This window comes from Heloderma suspectum, chromosome 5, assembly GCF_057233095.1.
Source record: "Heloderma suspectum isolate Gila_16-S chromosome 5, 16-S_ref, whole genome shotgun sequence".
Lineage (NCBI taxonomy): Eukaryota > Metazoa > Chordata > Lepidosauria > Squamata > Helodermatidae > Heloderma > Heloderma suspectum.
Window position 1 is genome coordinate 210,458,937 of NC_139462.1, and position 21,197 is coordinate 210,480,133.

Sequence of the window (21,197 nt, forward strand, 5' to 3'; positions counted from 1 at the left end):
ACCATTGCCATATTTTTCTCTATGAAAATCCCAGCCTAACTCGAGTAAAATATGAAGGCTTTTTACCAAAGCCTTTGAGGGCTAAATGCATTCCCTAGCACATTGTTTTAACTGTTTTATTGTTTTAGATTTTAACTGGTTTTAGCTTGTTTAATAGTTTAATATGTTTTTAGGTGTTTAAATTATTTATTGGTTTATACTGTTTACATTGATTTTATCTGTATGCTGCCCTGAGATCTTAATGATATAGAGCAGGATAGAAATGTTTTAAATAAAATAAATAAAAATAAATAAAATGAACTGCAACGTGCTAGCTTAGTCTGCTTAGCAAAATGGAATTCCTTCTTGACATGCATTCCTGTTGACATGCAGTCTGCTCAGAAATATACAGGTCCCATACTAAAGAAAGAGTTATATACCTTCACAAGCCAGTCATCTACAACAGGTCTAAACCAGGGAGGCTGCCTGCAAAGGAATGCAGCAGCATAGAGGAGAAGGCATTTGCAATTTAATAGAACTTACATCCTGAAATCTCTCTGCTCCCCAGTGTAAGCCTTTACGAAGTGGATTAATATGTTCCTGCACTTTAATCACTTTAATTTTCCTAGGAGTGGCATTTGCTATAAATTCAGGTTTTCAATTAACTGAATCTGGGATGCAGTTCAACAAAATATTACAATAATCCACCTCAGCTATTAGAAAGGGTGGTCCACTAAGCTCAAAGAAACATTTTGCATTTTGTTATGTTTGAATGAAAATGGTAGGATAGTTGATGGTTCTTCCCTGTGACTAGGGATGTACGAAAGCCTTACCTGGCTCCATGCCGGGCAATCCGCGCTGCGGGGAGGCGCTCCATCCATCCCCCCGGAATCCTCTCCAGCTGGCTCTGCTCGGCGGCAGCTCTGGCTATGCCATTTGCGCCCCTGCTCTTTGCCGTGATAGGCTACGTAAGTATTTATGTAGCCTATCACGTTAAAGGCAGCCACCCAAATGGCGGCTGCTGCGCCATTTGCGTGGCTGCCTTTACCGTGTTAGGCTACGTAAATACTTACGTAGCCTATCACGGCTGACTGTAAGGATGCAAATGGTGGGTGCTATGATGGCCACCATTTGTGGCCACAGCAGCCTGGCCGCGGCCAGCTGGGAGACCAGCTGGAGCTGCCGCCGCGTCCACTGCTGGATCCGCCGCCGCCGGAGCCACCGCCACTGCAACATCTGCCACCAGGTAAGCTCCGTCCCGGGGGGATTCCGTGGGGTGGCAGGGGGGGAGGCCATTCTGCCACGGATTCCAGGGGGCCGGATTCTTTAGAATCCGGTCTCACTGGAGTCCATGGCAGAATTCTCTGACATCCCTACCAGTGACACTTTTTCACATCCAGTAGACCAGGGATGGGTAACCTGCGGCCCTAAGAGCTGCATGTGTAATTTCTCTAGGGATGGTGGAGAAATCCGCCACAGACTCCAGTGATTCTTTAGAATCCGCCCCCCCGGAGTCTGTGGCAGAACGGACTGCTCCCCCCCGCCACCCCGTGAAGTCCAGTAGGGACAGACCCTACCTGGCGCCGGCCAGTCCAGGTCCGTCCAATGCCATCAGCAGCCATCCATTGCTGGGCTGCGGATGCAAATGGCATCCAGCGTAGTGGACGCCATTTGCATCCCTGCCCATGGCTGTGATAGGCTGTCCCAGGAGGCTGTTCCAGGTGGTCCGGAGCCTGGTCGGTCCTGTGGCTCCGGAACCACTGGAGCATTCTAAGGCTTTCTGTGAGGACTTGGCAAGGCACTTTGCAGATAAAATTGATCAGATTAGGTGTGTTACTCTGCATGCTGTGGATACAGTTAGTGAGCAAGAGGTGGCCTGTGGCAAACCGGTTTTGTGGGATCGGTTCCAGCTTCTTCCTCCTGATGAAGTGGACAAGGTGCTTTCATCTGTATGGTCGACCACCTGCTTACTTGATCCTTGCCCATTTTGGCTCATTATTGGCTGCAGAGAGGACGAGGGAGAGGGCCTTTTCTGTGGTGGCCCCCACTCTGTGGAACTCCCTCCCTAGGGAACTCCATCATGCCCCCTCTTTAATGAGCTTCCGTCGTGCATTAAAAACGTGGTTGTTCAGGCAGGCATTTGGGGTGGGTTAGGGTATTTTAGAAAATGTTTTTATTGTAGAATTTTATTGTTTTAAACTTTTTTATTGTATGCTGTACATCACCCAGAGTGGCTGGGTGACCAGCCAGATGGGCGATTAATACACTTAATAATAATAATAATAATAATAATAATAATAATAATAATAGGCTACATAAATATTTATGTAGCCTATCACGGCAAACAGCAGGGACGCAAATGGCGTAGCAGATGACATTTGCGTCCCTGCTCTTTTTGTGATTGGCTACGTAAATATTTATGTAGCCTATCACAACCAAGGGCAGGGAAGCAAATTACATCCGCTATGCCGGACGCCATTGGTGGGCCAGCGGACGGAAGTCCGGCTGCGGACGGGCCCAGCCGGCGGCGCTGTGGACTCGCTGCAGAGTGGAGCCGGCCAGGAAGGATTCTGGGGAGAGGGATGGATCACCTCCCCCCAGCGAACGCCCCGGACCGGACAAGTGTGTGGGGTTGTACACCCCCAAATTTCTCAGTGTACACTGTGGCCCTCAGTGTAATTTCAAAATCCCTCTGCAAGTGATCAGTTTGGACCTCTGTCAAGAGTGATCTGCCTCTTCCCTGGCAGCCTTCTGGGAAGCAGGAAAAAGAGGGAGAAGGCACGGTGTCAGAAATAGACAAAGAGACACAGAGAAGAGGTTGGCAGAATGAGAGAGAGAGAGAGAGGAAAGGGTAGCCCTGCCCACTTTTTGCTCTGCTCCCTCCCCACTACTGATATGCAGCCCCCAGCAGGTTACCCAAAGGGAATGTGGCCTCAACAGAAAAATGGTTCCCCACCTCTGCATTAGATAGTTACACATACAAATCATCCATAATAACTCCTTGCTTGCTGTCCAGCAGATCCAATGATCTCTCTTACAATCAAGTGGCATGAGTCTGAACTAGTTTTCTGGGATGAGTTTCAGTTGGTGCAGCTCAATGATGTGGACAAGGTGCTTGGACAAGTTCATGCAACCACTTCCATATTAGATCCTTGCCCCTCTTGGCTAATAAAAACCAGCAGGGAGGGAACCTCCAGGTGGGCTAGGGACATGATTAATGCCTTCGTGCAAGAGGGAGCAGTCCCAGGTTGCCTGAAAGAAGCAGTGGTGAGACCACTCCTGAAGAAATCCTTCCTAGACCCGGAAAATCTTAATAACTGTAGGCCAGTTTCAAGTGTTCCATTCCTGGGCAAGGTCTTTGAGCAAGTGGTTGCCAACCAGCTCCAGGCACTCTTGGATGAGACTGATTATCTGGATCCATTTCAATCAGGGTTCAGGTCTGGTTTTGGCATGGAAACAGCTTTGATCGCCCTGTATGGTGACCTATGTCAGAAGAAAGATGGGGGAGTGTGACCATGTTGATTCTCCTTGATCTCTCGATGGCTTTCAGTACCATTGACCATGGTATCTTTCTGGGAAGAGCTCTCTGAGCTGGGAGTGGGAGGCACTGCATTGCAGTGGTTTCACTCCTACTTGGAGGGTCGGCTCCAGAAGGTGGTGCTTGGGGAACACTGCTTGGCCCTGTGGATTCTCCAATATGGGGCTCCACAGGGGACAGTTTTGTCCCCTATGCTGTTAAACATTTACGTGAAATTGTTGAGTGTGGTCATCCAGAGTTTTGGAGTCCATTGTCATCAGTATGCTAATGACACGCAGCTCTATTTGTCCTTTTCATCTTCTTCAGGTGAGCCTGTGAATGTGCTGAAACAGTGTCTGGCTGCAACAATGGACTGAATGAGGGCTAATAAACTGAAGCTCAATCCAGAGAAGACTGAGATGCTGTTGGTAGGTGATTCTGCTGACCGGATGGAGAATGTTGAACCTGTTCTGGATGGGGTTGCACTCTGCCTGAAGGAGCAGGTCTATAGCTTGGGGGTCCTCCTGGAACCATCTTTGTCACTTGAGGCTCAGGTGGCCTCGGTGGCACAGAATGCCTTCTACCAGCTTCATCTGATGGCCCAGCTATGTCCTTACCTGGTCAGGGATAACCTGGTTTTAGTTGTCTATACTCTGGTAACCTCCAAGTTAGAGTACTGCAATGCGCTCTATGTGGGACTGCCTTTGAAGATGGTTTGGAAGCTGCAGCTCAGGCAAAATGCAGCAGGCACATTGATAACAGGGACCAGGACATATAAGACTCTGGCCCTCTTGCACTGGCTGCCTATATGCTTCAGAGCTCAATTCAAGGTGCTGGCTTTAACCTATAAAGCTCTACATGGCTTGGGACCACAATACCTGACGGCACACCTCTCCCGAATTGAATCTATCCGTTTGCTGTGTTCAGCATCTAAGGTCTTCCTCCGAGTGCCTCCTCCAAGGGAAGTTTGGAAGGCAGCAATGAGGGAGAGAGCCATCTCAGCGGTGGCCCCCATCTGTGGAACAAGCTCTCTGATGAGGTCCACCTGGTGCCAACATTATTATCTTTTCGGTGTCAGGTTAAGACCTATCTGTTTTCCCAGGCATCTGGCAGCACATGATGAGTTTTAATCGGTCCTGGATGTGTCCTTAGTTATGACTGACAGTTCAAAGTTGTTTTTGGTTATATGTTGTTTGTCTGTGTGCTTTTATGTAAATTGCTTTTAAACTTTTGATATTGTATTTAATGTTTAGCTTTTGTAAACTGCCCAGAGAGCTTCGGCTATGGGGCAATATAGAAATGATGATGATGATGATGATGAACTAGTGCAGAATGAAAGTTTGAGGGGGACAGGGTCGCAGTTGGTAGGGTTATGTATGAAGTAATAGGAAAGTTCTGTGTGTGAGTGAATGGGAGGCAGTGTGGGGAGTGTGTGGATACATGGATGTGAGAATGGGGGCAGGGGGAGTGTGAATGGTTAGACCAGTATGAATGGAGTGTGTATGTGGATTTGGCCCAGCATGCATACAGATGGACACAGAGAGGTGGTCCATATGATTGGGCATTCCAGTTGTGCAGGTTTCCAGTCATATGGTGCACCTATGCAGATGCAGCTGTACAGGTGTAGTGTTCGGACCAGCTCCCTGCATGGAGATCTGTAGTGGTGCCAGTGGAGCAGGAGGTCAGGGGGCAGCAGGGGGCCTGGTCATCCACCATGCATTGGTTGTATGCATGGATGGGTGAAAGGGGTTCATATAGTTGCTGTATTCATTCATAAGAGGAGCCCTGCTGGATCAGACCAAGGGTCCATCTAGCCCGGCTTTCTCTTCATGCAGCGGCCAACCAGCTGCCCATGGGAAACCCACAAGCAGGACATGAGCGCAACTGCACCCTCCTGCCGCACATTCCCCAGCAACGCATATACACACATATCACATCCATGTGGGTTCACACCACAGGGAAGTGACTCCTATGTGGCAGCAACTGTGTGTGATGTCAGGCCATGTGTGTTCTTCCTTTTTTTAAAAAAACCAGAATATTGGCATGCTGTTCTGGCTATTTTGACCCCGGTTACCTTGATTTTCTAAAACATTTTTAAGCAGGATATCTAACGTGCCTTTAAATTATAAAATCCTTTGAATGTTTCTCTCCCATTTAGCACCATGCCTAATCCTAATGCAGCATAAAGGTGAAAGCATTAATAATGATGATAAATTAAACATTTACACAGAAGCTGCTGGTGGGGGTGGGGGACATATTCTGTGACATGCTCAGTGCCCTGAACCTTTATTAAATTTGATTTTGTTGATGTGGTCTCAAGCTATTTTAAATAGTGGGATAAAACAGAGGCTATTAATCTTAGAGAAAACATCATGGTTCCGGCCGTGTAAAGTAACCTCCATTCGTATTGAACAGCTAAGGTCTTTTTCTTTCTTTTTTCTTCAAACATCTCTCCCTGTTCTTTTTTTCTACTGAGAAGATTGGCAATGCTTTTAGTTTAATTAAGTGACAGATTAAATTGACCAAGGCAACCAAGAAGTGTTTTGATCCCAATTATTGGAATGGAAACTATACTTGGCTTTCCTAGTAACTTAGAGGCCAGCATCTTTCTCCATTAGACCTGACAAATACAATTTGCTTTGGAACTCCTGATATAGCTTGTCACTAGCAACAGACCAGTGCATACATGGCCAGGGGTTACAACACACTGTTTCATTAAGCAGCAACCATGAATCTCTCAGTTCATAGAAAAGAGCCATCCATCTCTCTGCATTGAGCTGTCATTCCTACCATAACTGTAATGCTATTATTGAGAGGGCCAAGTCCACTGCTCATGCCAGATGTTGTTAGGAATTCAATCCATCCTATCTGTGAACACTGGCTCCTTCAAACAGCAAGAGATGGTGAGTGAATTACATATTGAGTGGTGAGTTTTTGACATTTAATTATGCAGCCAAAAGGGGGAACATTCTTCCAAATTATTCCTGGAGTTCCTAGGAAATGTAGAAATATAAAGGGGCAATAGAAGATCAGCAGCTGAATAAATGTTTCTCATTCTTACGATGACCATGACAAAACCCCTAGATATCTACACTGAGCATTAGAAATTCTCAGTGGCGGGTGAAATGTATGTCTGCGCCTTGTTTTGTTATCGTGGAAAGAGAGACTATTGTTTCCTACATGAGATGCAGTTTTGTTACTCGCCTTCCTGTGCCTTTGCACAGGTGTGCAAGCCCTGGCATGTGCTAAGTCACTTTGGTATCTCATAGCATCACACGGCATGACGATCCCTAGCATTTGAAGAGAAATGTACGTGCAGAGTGTGACAACCTGGGCTTCTCTTTTGTTGGACATTAATACAGAAGTATGATTTTGCATATATGCCCTCTCTACATTGTGAGCGTCGCCACATCGAACACAATAAATCACCTATTCTCATTAAAAAAAAATCAAACGGGTCTGTGACAGGATTATAAACAGAACTGAATCTATTAAAAAGAACAAGAAATCCAGGCAGCAATTTGGGAAATGTGCCATTCAAACAAATAACTCATTCAAACAAACAAATAAGCACTGGCTAGTCCATTTTGCCAGTCTTCGCTTTCCTGCTGGCTGGATCTAAATTCTTTGTGATCTTTACAAGCCTTTGATATCATTGTTGAACATGGACTTGAAAAATGCCCACAAACAACCATCTGAACCAATCCAACCTTAGATTCACTGCTGGTGTCGAGAGCAATTGAACTAAAATGTCACTTACCATTAGGAAAGGGTAATTATTAGAGATTTGAGCATAGACTGCTGTGCTGTTACCAGATTTTTGCAGGGATTGGTTTAATTAAAAATTATGGTTATTTGCATGAGTAATGGTTCATAGCCCAGGCTGCATTTGCAGAAGGTGTCTTTCTGTTTCCACAATCCTGTAGAAAGATCTCCTGCTCAATTTCCAGTGCAATGAGTGGGAGAGCCAGTGGAAGCTGGTGGCTCCAGTTTTGGTGGGGCTTTAAATCCATTCTGGGTTTCAGTCAGAACCAGCCAGAACTTTAAAGGAACTATCCAAGGTGCTGAACCTATTTTGGGGATACAGTTCAGTACCTTGGATATATCCTTTAGAGTTCTGGCCTGTTTTGACTGAAACTCAGAATGGATTCACGGCCCCACTGAAATCAGAGCCACCAGCCTCCACTGGTCCCTTGTGCAGTCCCATTCTTTCAAACGGAGCTTGGTGCAGTGATACACCCTGCTGGATTTTGTCCTTATCTTGTTACTGTCCTGAAGAAATCCATTCGCTTAGGTTTATCCTTTGTCTACAGTATAAACTGAACCTTGTTCATAACTGTCATGGTGGTTAGGACCTCGGAATTCATAGAAGAACCCTTTTGGTTTGAGTGTTCAAACATCTTTGATAGACATCACAGAGCTACAGATGAGATCAGACTAGAGGAGAATAATGCCCTACTCCGCAACTTTATCAGGATTTGCAGAACGTTAAACATGAGTTAAATGAGTTCAGAGAGCATACAGAATTTGCATTAACCTGTTTGCAACATGTATACTGGGGAAATGATGAGTGTCCAGGTAAGATTATGGCACATCGTCTTAAGCAGAAAAAGCAAAGAAATTTTATTCTGGCTATTAAAGACAAGAGTGATATGATATACACCTCTCCCACAAATATAGATTTACAATTTTTTTACAGTTTTATTCTGACTTGTATAGTATGGGTAGTGAAATATCAGAGCAGGACATGGATGCTTTTTTCCCTTCATGTTGATCTTCCATATATATATTCTTTGCAATAGCAGTTTCTTTTGGCTCCTTTGCATATTGAGGAAATTACAAAAGCAATTAGGAGTATGGATACCAGGGACACCACCTAGTCGAGATACGTTTCCAATTGAATAGAATAAAACATGTTCCATCCCATTCGTTCCAGAACTTCATCATCTTTGTAATCATATCCTTGAATCAGGGCTCCTTTTCTTCTTCATTAAATGATGCTGATATTACTGTTATTCCTAAGCCTGGCAAAGATCATACTTGTTGTTACCTTGGAAAGCTGTTACCAGACAGAGGGAATATTATTTGGCTAGATGAACCAATAGACTGACTTGGTAGAAGGCAACTTTGTATGTTTAACAACTGGATTTGTTATAAGCATATTCTGTAACAGTTTACTACACTGCTATAATTTTGATGGATACAATAGTCAGTATGAACCAGAATTCTATTTAACTCATTCACTATTTAGCTTAGAAATAGCAGAATGGCTTTGCCTGGAAAAACCATGGTCCCACTCCCTATAAGCAGAATGATGCATAGTCAATAACTCTACTCTTGTAGAAGGTACCATGGGACTTTTAATGACCGCAGGTAGGCAAGACTTTAGCTCTAATCTGAAAGGCATGTTATATGCACCCATTAATTACATGGGGGTGGGGAGTATAACAAATCCAGATAGACTGGTCTGAGCTGCTCCTGTGACTTTTGGCTAATTCTGTTATTTACCTTGGCTACCTTGGATAAAGTAAACAGCACTTGCTGTGCCTTAGTTACACTGCATACCATTAACTATGTTAGTCACAAGCAAAATTCTTCCTTTAATAAGAAATTCTTCATTACAGGCATGGTCTAGTGGAAACTCTTCCTGCACATGCCCCATTGAAATGAATGGAACATTTGCAGGAGACAATCAGGGCAAGCTTCTGAGAATGTGATGAAAAGTATAGTATTGTTTCAGTATATGATGTGACGTGACTTTGTCAAGATCTACCCAGAGATTTGCAGCATCAATAGTGATTCAATCAATACCCATTTGGGGCTCAGTTTTCCTGTTGGGAAAGGAGTAAGTAAGAGTTTCAGGACCTCTAATGCCAAAAATAGTGATTTCTCTGTTTTAACCCACCTCACCAGAACATGGCATCAGATCTGATGTTCCTGTGGAACTGGTTAAATCAGCAAACACACCCAGTAACTTATTTGAATCATGGTGATTCCATAAAATTAGGTGCATATTGATTCCAACAAGTTGTGTGTTTGTCATCTTTCTGGGTGGTTTTCGCTTGACAAAAACATCAGGCTTATTCAGGTGTGCTGGGTTAAATTTCTGCCTTGGAGCATCATGGGTGCTCCATGCAGTGAAAATAACACTGTTGAGAGAGAGAGGGCCAATTGCTTTTCTTGAGCACTAGGAAATGCCCAATCTTGCCAGTAGCCCTGCAACTGAGGAACAGTTCTTCTTGCAGGATTGGATCAGATTTCCTAGAGCTGAGCCAAAATTTCTCAGAAGACATTTTTTGGAGAAACTTCCTGAGATCTTTCTTTTTCCAAGAAAAAGAAAGCCATTTTGCAGAATTTTCTCCAAATACTCTTCATAATTTTTGTACATGTGGCGGCCAACATTCTCCCCATGCCCTCCCAAAGCCATGGAATGATGCTAGGTCTGGGGATTGTGGAAGATGCAAAATGGTGACCGGGCTGCTGACGCAGTTGCTGCTGTACTTGCTGCAGAGGCAACACACACAACAAACCTTAGGCAGAAAAGAAAGAATATGTGCTACTGCCACTGCCAATGGTGAGTTCCTCCTCCAAGAAACAGTTGGAGAATTTATTCTTCCCCTGAAAAAAATTCAGTGAAATAGTCCTCTCCCCAATTTCTCTGCCCATAAATAGGCTGGATAATTTCAAGAGGCCATTTTTGCACAAGATTGTACCAGGGACTCACACTGAGGACCAATCTGGACTACAGCTCTGCCTTTGATGGGAAACCTCCTTGAAGAATTCCATGACTTTCCTGTGAGAAAGTCTAATTGAAACTATTTTCTGTTCTCTAGGAATTCACCCAAGGAAGAACCTCAACATTTCCTTCGAATTTTTCCTCTGGCAAAATCTTGTGATAACCCTTAGGTACTCTGAAGTCCCTTCTTAAGGCCAAAGTGGTGGAATATAAATATGTACAATGCATAAATAGACCCAAGGATGTGTGGAAGATCTGCCCCAATAATGTTTCATCAGTCTTAATCTTTCATCAGACAAAGTCTTTGGGCTTCTTTACAAATTCATCTGATGGGTATATACTGTGTGCATGTGTGTGTGTGTGTGTGTGTGTGTGTGTGTGTATATATATATATATATGTGTGTGTGTGTGTGTGTGTGTATACATATATATATATATATATATATATATATACTCAAATTTGCCTCAAATTTTGCTTTTGGTGATCTTTCATAGAATCATAGAATAGTATGGCTGGAAGGGGCCTATAAGGCCATCGAGTCCAACCCCCTGCTCAATGCAGGAATCCAAGTCAGAGCATCCCTGACAGATGGCTGTCCAGTCTCATCTTGAATGCCTCCAGTGTGGGACAGCCCACTACCTCCCCAGGTCATTGGTTCCATTGTCGTATTGCTCTAACAGTCAGGAAGTTTTTCCTGATGTTCAGCCAGAATCTGGCTTCCTGTAACTTGAGCCCATTATTCCGTGTCCCACACGCTTGTAGTGTGGTTGAGCCAAGTATCAACCCATCTTGTAACTGTGCATTTGGTTTCTTTTTCCTAGGTGCAGAACTTGGCATTTATTAAATGTCATTCTGTTGTTTTCTGCCCAGCGCTCCAGTCTATCCAGATCACTTTGAATTTTGTTTCTGTCTTCCAAAGTATCCAGCCCAATTTTGTGTCATTTGCAAATTTGATCAGCATTCCCTGAACCTCTGCCTCCAAGTCATTAATAAAAATGTTGAAGAGCACTGGTCCCAGGACTGAGCCCTGTGGTACCCCACTCATTACCTCTCCCCAGTTTGAGAAGGTCCCATTGATAAGCACTCTGAGTCTGATTCTGTAGCCAATTGTGGATCCACCGGATCGTTGTTTCATCTAGCCCACTTCGAGCTAGTTTGCTCATCAGGATATCATGGGGCACTTTGTCTAACACTTTGCTGAAGTCGAGGTATATTATGTCTACAGCATTCCCATGGTCCACAAGGGAGGTTACTTGATCAAAAAATGAGATCAGATTAATCTGGCAGGATTTGTTCTTGCCAAATCCATGTTGGCTTCAAGTAATCACTGCATTGTTTTCAAGGTGCTTACAGATGGATTGCTTAATGACTCAAGCCAGATATGACTCAAGCCTTTGGCACATGCTTCCTCTCCCTCCTTCCACTTCTTGGCAGTACCCCATGCATGACAAATTGGCCATCTGTACATCATTGCTACAATTGGGCAGTAATAGACCACTATAGAGAACCAACAAAACAATATGAAACATTGGAAAAATCTTTAATCCGTGCTCATGTCTGAATACAGTGTTCTGCTGTGATATTATGAGAGTTCCACCAAAATATTGTAGAGCTGGAAAAGGTGCAGAAAAGGGCAACCAATATGATCAGGGAGCTGGAACAACTACCTTACAAGAAATAGCCGCAACATTGAGGCTATTAGAGTTTGAGGGTGGGGAAAGTAAGAAGCAAATATGATGCAGGTGTATGACATTATGCATAGCATGGGCAAAGTAGTTAGAGAGAAATGTTTCACCATCTCTCATATTAGTAGAACCTGGGTCATTCATTGAAGCTGAATGGTGGGAGATTCAGGACAGACAAAATAAAGTTTTTGTTCACTCAGCACATAATTAAACGATGGAATTCACTACCACAAGATGTGGTGATGGCCACCAATTTGGATGGCCTTTAATAGGGATTAGATTCATGGAGGATAAGCCTATCAATGGCTACTGGTAATGAGCTATATCCTACCTCCAGGATCAGAGGTAGCATGTGTCCTGTTCATGGTCTGCCTATGGGCATCTGGTTGGCCATTGTGAGAAATGGGAAGCTGGAGTAGATAGGCAAAGGCCAAAGGGAGTGATCTAGCACAGCTCTTCTTATGTTTTTAATATGTGATCCACTTTCTTCATAAGTAATTGAAGGCCCAGGTCTCACAAAGAGTAGATGAGGTGGTATATGTTTTTCTCAATTGTACCACTTTGGAACTGAGTGGGAGCTCAGATAATTGAATGAATCTCCATACAGTAACATTCCCTCTAGCTTAGTCTGCTTCCTGACATGCTAGTTTTCAATGTGAAGTGTGTGTGTGTGTGGTAGCTCTCAGTCATGTGAGTCCCCACATCCTGAAGTGGTACAGGCCAGAAAAAGGTCTGCCACCTTATCTTCTCTTTGTATGAACCAGGCTTAAATTGCTTGTACAACCAGAAGCCACCACAATGTTATTTACCACCACAAATTTCCTAAGTGGTATTTGAACAGTGTTTGCTTTTTGTGAATGAATCATACGGATGAACTTGAGCACACTCCGGAAGAGAGTGGAGGACAGGAAGGCCTGGCGTGCCTGTATGGACCCCATGGTCCATGGGGTCACGAAGAGTTGGACACAAATTAACGACTAAACAACAACAACATACAGATGGAACAGTTCAAATGAATTTGTGGAAGATTCTCAAGCAATTTCTCTTAGCTCAAGATTTCTTAGCTCCAAAAAAGAAAACTGCACAGTATTAAACCACACCTTGTAAATGTTCATTTCATTTTTATGTAATATAAGGTCCACTGGTGCTCACTGAGGTGACAGAAGCCACTTATTACAGAAAAGGGAAGAAAGGAAAACAAATGACTGTATAAGTAAAAGTGAAGTTTGTTCCCCAGCCATGGCAGAGATTTATGAGCTGTGATGAAAAAACGAGACGCATAAAGCTCATTTCAGTGTTTGCTCTATGCCTTCATCGATGATGGCATTCTAGCAAGCCACTTGTCATTTCATCAAGGGAATGATCCAAATCCATTTGAGGTGTTCTATGGTCTGGCACCAGGCTGGCAATGACATTGGTAGGAAGGAAAATATCCCCTAAAGCAGATGTTTTCAGGGAACATAAGGAGTTAGAGCTGTGTGCAAATGACCCCTTGAAATTCTCCACCCTATTTGTGGGGAAAGGAATTGGGGGGGGGGAATGTCACCAAATTTCTTCAGTGGGAGGAGAAATTCTCCAAGCAATTTCTCACAGGTTGGGCTCACCATGGGCAAGGGACATAGCATGGCTTCTGTCTTTTTTCCTAAGGGGTTTATTTTATTTTATTTTTTGTACTGTCATCGCAAATGGCAACAGCAGCAAGTGTGCCGGCAGCCTGGCCTCCATTTAGCTTTTTGCACAATACCCCATACCTAGCATCGCTCTGGGGCATTGAGGGGTGGGGGGAGGTAATGCGAAGCCCACCCAAGTAATGGGGAAGAAAATTTTGGGAACTTCTGCAAAGTGGCCTTTTATTTTTAAGCTGGGGCTGGGGTGTAAGAAAAGAAAAATCTCTGGACATTTCTGAGAAAAATGTCTTCTGAGAAATGTTGGCTCAGCTCTAGTTGTCATTCTTTAGGGCTTGGCACTTTCCTCAGGATCTTCCTGATCTTAAATTTCTGAGAGGTGGTTGTGGATACATCTTGTCTCTAATGCAGGTGCAGAGAGATGATTGTACAATGAATGGGATGATGCTCGTACACACTCCTCAGCCACTTCACAACTAACATAAGCACAAGAATGCTGACCCCAACCCATGGGAATTTCTCCAAAATCTCTTCTCCTTTGAATTTCTTTTCAAAAGTAGGGATGGACTCCAATGAGGCTGGATTCTAAGAATCCAGCCCCCCAGAGTCCGCGGCGGAACAAAAGACTCACCTCCGCCACCCGGGGGAATCCATGTGGGGCCGGATCCTACCTGCTGCCGTCAGTCCGTTGATGCCTGTCCCATCAGCTCCTGCCTGGCTTCGGATGCAAATGGCGTCTGGCGTAGTGGACGCCATTTGTGTCCCTGCCATTTGCCATGATAGGCTATGTAAATCTTTACGTAGCCTATCACGGCAAAGAGCAGGGATGCAAATGGCGCCCACTACGCCTTTTGTGTCCCTGCTATTTTACGTAAAGATTTATGTAGCATATCACGGCAAAAGGCAGGGACGCAAAGGATGGGTGAACCGTCTTTACACATTTCATATGTGAGGGAGATAGTGGGATTTAGGATGGCCATGTGGTGCCCTCTTTTGCAGAGGATGGCCTTCTATTTGAAGGGCTGCCAGAGGACTGTCCTCTATCTTGGAGGCACCCTCTGTTTGAAGGTCTGTCCAGTTCAAGCCCAGTTCAAAGTCCCATCTGAAGGAAGAGCTGGGCTTTGAAAGCTTCCCATCAATAGCACCTGGACAGCAGACTGAGTAAGGCGCACAGGTCACCTGGTCAGAGTCTTCCACACTATAGTGAGGTGTACTACATTTCTATTTAAATTATAATAATAATTTCTAGATGCACATCTATGCATATAAATGACAGTGTGCAAATTTTATGCAGATCAGTTTCCTTTTTTGTCCTCTTTTTTTTGGTGAGGCATCTTATTCTTGTCATGATCCTTAAGTTGCCACCCTAGTGGGATTGCACCAGCTAGCCAATGCCCACTGAATGCTGAAGTTCATGCAAGCTATGTGTCCACAGCAGCTGTGCATTCAGTATCAGTGAGAAGGGAGTACAGTTCCTTGGCTAGGATTCCCGTTCACATGCAAGCCCTGCACATAGGGATGTCAGAGAACTCCACAACAGATTCAAATGAGTTCTGATTTCTATGAATCCAACTTGCTGGTTCTACTTTTTCTGACTCACATGGATTCTAAGAACTTCTGGTCCTTTTGTCTAGGGCTGTGCATGGAACCCCCATCCCACCTCAGCCTGAGTCAGACCCAGTCCAACCTGCTTTGGACTCTGGATCCAAAGCAAGATCCAGACATCTGGATCGGGCCGCCGAGCTGTACCTGCCACCCGCCAAGGATGCGAGTCGGAATTCAGAATGTCCAGATCGGTCCTAAGTAATCCGAAGCAGTTCAGGTTGATCTGACCCACTTTGGACTCCTTCAGACTGATCTGGACCAATTCAGTCCAAACCAGGTCGCTTTGGCTCGGAATTCAGATCCATATCTGAAGTGGTGCACAGCCCTAGTTTTTTCACTTGGGGGGGGGGGATTTGCAGTAATTTGCATTAGCACAAATGTGTATTAGCACTAATGTGGAATTGTGCATATGCAAAAATGTGCATTAACTAATGCACATTAGCGCATTTGCACAAGTGGACATTAGCACTAATTTGCTAATATGAATTTATTTATTTAATTTAGTTATTTATTTATTTCATTTCTATACTGCCCAATAGCCGAAGCTCTCTGGGCAGTTCACAAAAATTAAAACCAAACAACACACAATAAAACAATTTAAAATATATAGAACATTAAAACCACAATATAACAATACGACCACAATAAAACCTAGCAGCAGTACAGGAGTTTAAAATACAGATTTAAAACAGCAAAGATAAAAATTTAGAAAGCTAAAATGCTAAAATGCCTGGGAAAATAAAAAGGTCTTCACCTGGCGCCAAAAGGAGTACAATGTAGGCACCAGGCGAACCTCACTAGGGAGCTCATTCCAGAGCTGGGGTGCCACAGCAGAAAAAGCCCTCCTCCTAGTAGCCACCCGCCTCACTTCCTTTGGCAGGGGCTCACGGAGAAGGGCCGCTGATGATGATCTTAAGGTCTGGGCAGGCACATATGGGAGGAGGAGTGGTCTAATTAGTGCTAATGCGAATTAGTGCTAATGCGAATTAGCCCAAGGAGAATGAAATTCTAGTTTCAAAAATCCTATTCTGTCAATGAGCAGATGTTGGAAGAAAAAATGCCTGACAATCCGCAAAACACAGACAGGACAAATTCAACAAAATCTGTACATCCCTACCTTTACATGTACATCTCTATGCAGGTAGTAGGCCTCTTGCAGACTACTCACTGGGGGGTGGGGATGGGCATCGCCAGTGGGTGTATGGGACACATGAAGTTAATTAAAATAGGCATGCCACCAAATTCTTGGTTGTTTCTCTGTGTTTGTCAGCATGGACTGAGCAACTGCTGGAATCACTGGAGTCCATGAGAGTCTGGAATGCTTTAGTGATGGGGCAGGATGTGCCATCAATGCAAAGAAAGGCTTCTCCCGTACATGACTGCTGAAGCACAGAATCACTAGGAAACATCACTGCAATAGTCCACTGTTGAAGATAGAAAATGACAGGCTCAAACCGTTAATTTACCTCACTAACAATATTCAATTGTATTGCAGAGGAGCTCCCTTGCCCTGAACTAATTACTCAGTTTGTAACTATCATTGACACATATGGAGAGCACAGGCACCAATTTTACTCCTCTGTGGTCAGCATTCATCAGACTAGGCATCAAAAGCTGGTAGATGTTGTTAGTCCATGCTCAGAAGTCCATTACTTACTTTATTTATTTATTTATTTATTTATTTATTTATTTATTTATTATAAATAAATAATAAAGTGGCTGGTCACCCAGCCACTCTGGGCGATGTACAACCCCCATAAAACAATTTAAAACAATAAAATTTTACCATATTTTTTTTTTAAATACCCTAACCCACCCCAAATGCCTGCCTGAACAACCACGTTTTTAATGCATGACGGAAGCTCATTAAAGAGGGGGCATGATGGAGTTCCCTAGGGAGGGAGTTCCACAGAGTGGGGGCCACCACAGAGAAGGCCCTCTCCCTCGTCCCCACCAGTCTAGCTGTCCTGGCTGATGGGACAGAGAGAAGGCCATCTGAGGCTGATCTTGTTAAGCGGCCTGTCTGGTGTTGCTGGAGGCGCTCCTTAAGATAGGCTGGGCTGGAACCATATAGGGTTTTAAAGGTCAAAACCAACACCTTGAATTTGGCCCGGAAAACAACTGGTAACCAGTGCAACTCCTTCAGCACTGGAGTGATGTGATCTCGCCGGCGGCTACCTTTAATCAGGCGAGCCGCCGCGTTCTGTACCAGCTGCAGCTTCCGAACCGTCTTCAAGGGTAACCCCATGTAGAGCGCATTACAGTAGTCTAAACGAGAGGAGACCAGGGCATGTACTACCGATGGGAGCAGATGGTCGGGAAGGAAGGGGCGCAGCCGCCGTATCAGATGGAGTTGATACAGCGCTGTCCGGCTCACAGCTGACACCTGAGCCTCCATGGACAGCTGGGAGTCCAAAATGACCCCCAGGCTGCGGACCTGGTCTTTCAAGGGTAGCCGTACCCCATTCAACACCAGGTCAACATCCCCCAGCCTCCTCTTGTCTCCCACCAAAAGTACCTCGGTCTTGTCAGGGTTCAGCTTCAGCTTATTCCTCCCCATCCAGCCACTCACAGTCTCCAGACATTTGGACAGGGATTCTATGGCCAACCTTGGTGAAGATTTGAATGAGAGGTAGAGCTGCGTGTCTTCCACATATTGATGACACTGCACCCCAAACCTCCTGATGATAGCCCCCAGCGGCTTCACATAGATGTTAAATAGCATCGGGGAGAGGATGGAACCCTGTGGCACCCCACAAGTAAGTGGCCACGGGTCCGAAACCTCCTCTCCCAGTGCTACCCTCTGGTACCTGCCGGAGAGGAAGGACCGGAACCACCGCAATACAGTGTCTCCAATGCCCAACCCCTCCAGGCGGTCCAGGAGGATACCGTGGTCAACGGTATCAAAAGCCGCTGAGAGGTCGAGGAGAACAAGGAAGGAGCATTCACCCCTATCCAGAGCCCTCCTCATATCATCCACCAAGGCGACCAAGGCCGTTTCTGTCCCATGCCCAGGCCTGAAGCCCGACTGAAATGGGTCTAGATAATCAGTTTCTTCCAAGTGTGCCTTCAACTGCACCGCCACCACCCGCTCAATCACCTTGCCCAAAAATGGCAGATTTGAGACTGGGCGAAAGTTGTTCAGAACTTGAGGATCCAAGGAGGGCTTCTTTAAGAGCGGTCTTATCACTGCCTCCTTGAGGGCTGATGGCATCACTCCCTCCTCAAGGGAGGCGTTCACCACCGCCCTGATCCCTTCACCCAGTCTCTCTCTGCAGCTCATAATGAGCCAAGATGGGCAAGGATCAAGTAAGCAGGTGGTCGGCCTTACAGATGAAAGCACCTTGTCCACTTCATCAGGAGGAAGAAGCTGGAACCGATCCCACAAAACCGGTTTGCCACAGGCCGCCTCGTGCTCACTAACTGTATCCACAGTGTGCAGAGTAACACACCTAATCTGATCAATTTTATCTGCAAAGTGCCTTGCCAAAGCCTCACAGGAGGCCTTAGAATGCTCCAGTGGTTCCGGAGCCACAGGACCGACCAGGCTCCGGACCACTTGGAACAGCCTCCTGGGGCAGCACTCTGCAGACGCGATGGAGGCAGCATAATATTCCTTTTTTGCTGCCTTCACTGCCATGTGATAGGCTGAAGATACAGCTCTAGCCCGTGTCTGATTGTCTTTGGAGCGAGACTTCCGCCACCGGCGCTCTAGCCATCTCACCTCCTGTTTCAGAGCTCGTAACTGCGGATTGAACCATGGTGCAGTCCGAGCCCTGTTCAGGGGGAGAGGGCGTTTCGGAGCCACCCGATCTAATGCTCCAGTGATTGCTGCATTCCAGCCACCCAGCAGGGTCTCGACCGAGTGGCCGTTGGCATGCCCCAGAGAATCCCCAAGCACGTTCAGGAATCCATTTGGATCCATAAGACGCCTGGGGTGGACCAATTTAATGGGTCCTCCACCCCTGCGGAGGGGTTGCGGAACCGAGAAGTCCAACGTCACCAGATAGTGATTTGACCATGACAAGGGGGTGGTGGATATACCCCCGACTTCCAGATCACTCCCCGCTTCTCCAGAAACAAACACAAGGTCTAGTGCATGACCGGCTACATGGGTGGGCCCAGTTAGAATATGGTGCAGCTCCCAGGAGGCCATGGTCTCCATGAAGTCCCGAGGTGCTCCTGTGAGGATGGCCTCCGAATGTACGTTGAAGTCCCCCAACACCAGTAAGTTAGGGGACTGTACACGCACATCAGAGACCACCTCAAGCACCTCGGCCAGGGAGTCAGTCGTGCAGAGGGGTGGACGGTACACAAGCAGAATCCCCAGACTGCCCTTCGGGCCCAACCTCCAGTACATGCACTCAGCAACCTTGGTCTCCCGGAGAGGGGGTCTGGTGAAGACCAAGGACTCTCGGTAGATAACAGCCACTCCCCCTCCCCGATCCCCAGCCCTCGGCTGCTGTGCATACGAAAATCCAGCTGGACACATGGCTGCAAGGGTTGGAGCAGCAGCCTCGGCCAGCCAGGTCTCCGTAATACATGCCAGGTCTGCACCCTCATCCAGGATCATGTCATGGATGAGGGAGGTTTTCTGGGTAACAGACCTGGCATTGCAGAGCAGCAAACGAAGGCCAGAAGATGGGGTCACGCCTCTCCCAGCCATCCTTTGGCTCTGGACAGGCCCGGAGCAGGGGACAGATACTACACATCTCTCCCTTGTTCCCCTTACCTGGCATGGCCTGCCCCTAGCGCTCCGCCAGCACCTGCTGCCCAGCCTCGGTATGTTCTGGCCCCCAACACTCCCCCCGCTGCCTCCATCAGGTGGACACATGCCCCCTCGCTCCCGCCTATCAGGCAGGCTACCCACCCCTAAAAACACAACAAAATCCCCCCCAACAAAATAAAACAAACAAGACAATTAAAATCCCCTTAAAAATGCCAGGCAGGAGTCCACAGGGAAGGCCTGGTAGCGGTGGTAGCGGCAGCGGTGGCAGCAGCAGGCCCAGCAGCAGCAAGCACGCCTCTTCCCCGGTGGTGGTGGTGGTGGTGCTGGTGGCTTCTCCTGCAGGCCCTGGCTCTCCCAGGCCACCTCAGCCGGCCAGCTTATGTAGCCCCTCCAGGGAGGGGCAGGTGGAGCAGCACAGCTGGCTCGGTACCTGGGGGCCTGGTCCTGCAGGGACTGGCGGTCTGCCAGGCAGAAGTCCACAAGGATGGCCTGGTGGTGGTGGCAGCGGCGGCAGCAGCAGGCCCAGCGGCGGCAAGCACGCCTCTTCCCCGGTGGTGGTGGTGGTGGCTTCTCCTGCAGGCCCTTAAATTACTTAAATCTATTACTCCCAAATGAAACTACCATTGATTGCTGATGCTGACTTGAACATTCTAAAAACATGTATATTAACAGCAAATTCAGTTGTCATGGGAACACAGAAAGCTGCCATACACTGAGTCAGACCATTGGTCCATCCAGCCCAAGATGGTTGACACTGACTGGCAGCAACTCTCCGAGGTTTCAGGCAGGGTTCTTTCCTAGTCTTGTCTGGAGATGCCAGGGAGCAAACCGGAGACCTTCTGCATGCAAAGCAGGGACTCTACCACTGAGCTATGGCCCTCCTCTGCGTGGGAATCCCTATTTAGCCAAAATGGCACCATCCATGCACAAGACAGAGATATAAGCAGGCTTGGGGGAGCCCCAAGATTTGCAGAAGTACAAACAATCTCTTTTGGTGGTAGTGGGAGACCCTAAGGAATAAAAGACACAGGAACATGGGAAGCGGCCTTATCCCAAGTCGGACCCATTGGTTCAGCTAGCCCAGAATTGTCAACACTGACTGACAGCGGCTCTCCAGGGTTTCAGACAGGAGTTTTTCTGGCCCTACCTGGAGATGCCAGGGATTGAACCTGGGATGTTCTGAAGGCCAAGCACATGCTCCACTACATAGCTACCATTGGTAAGATCACTCCCCCCCCCCGCCCAATGAGGGATGAGAATGTTCAAAAGACACAGAATGCTGACTGACTATTGGGCAGGACTGGAAAACCAGGCAGGGAG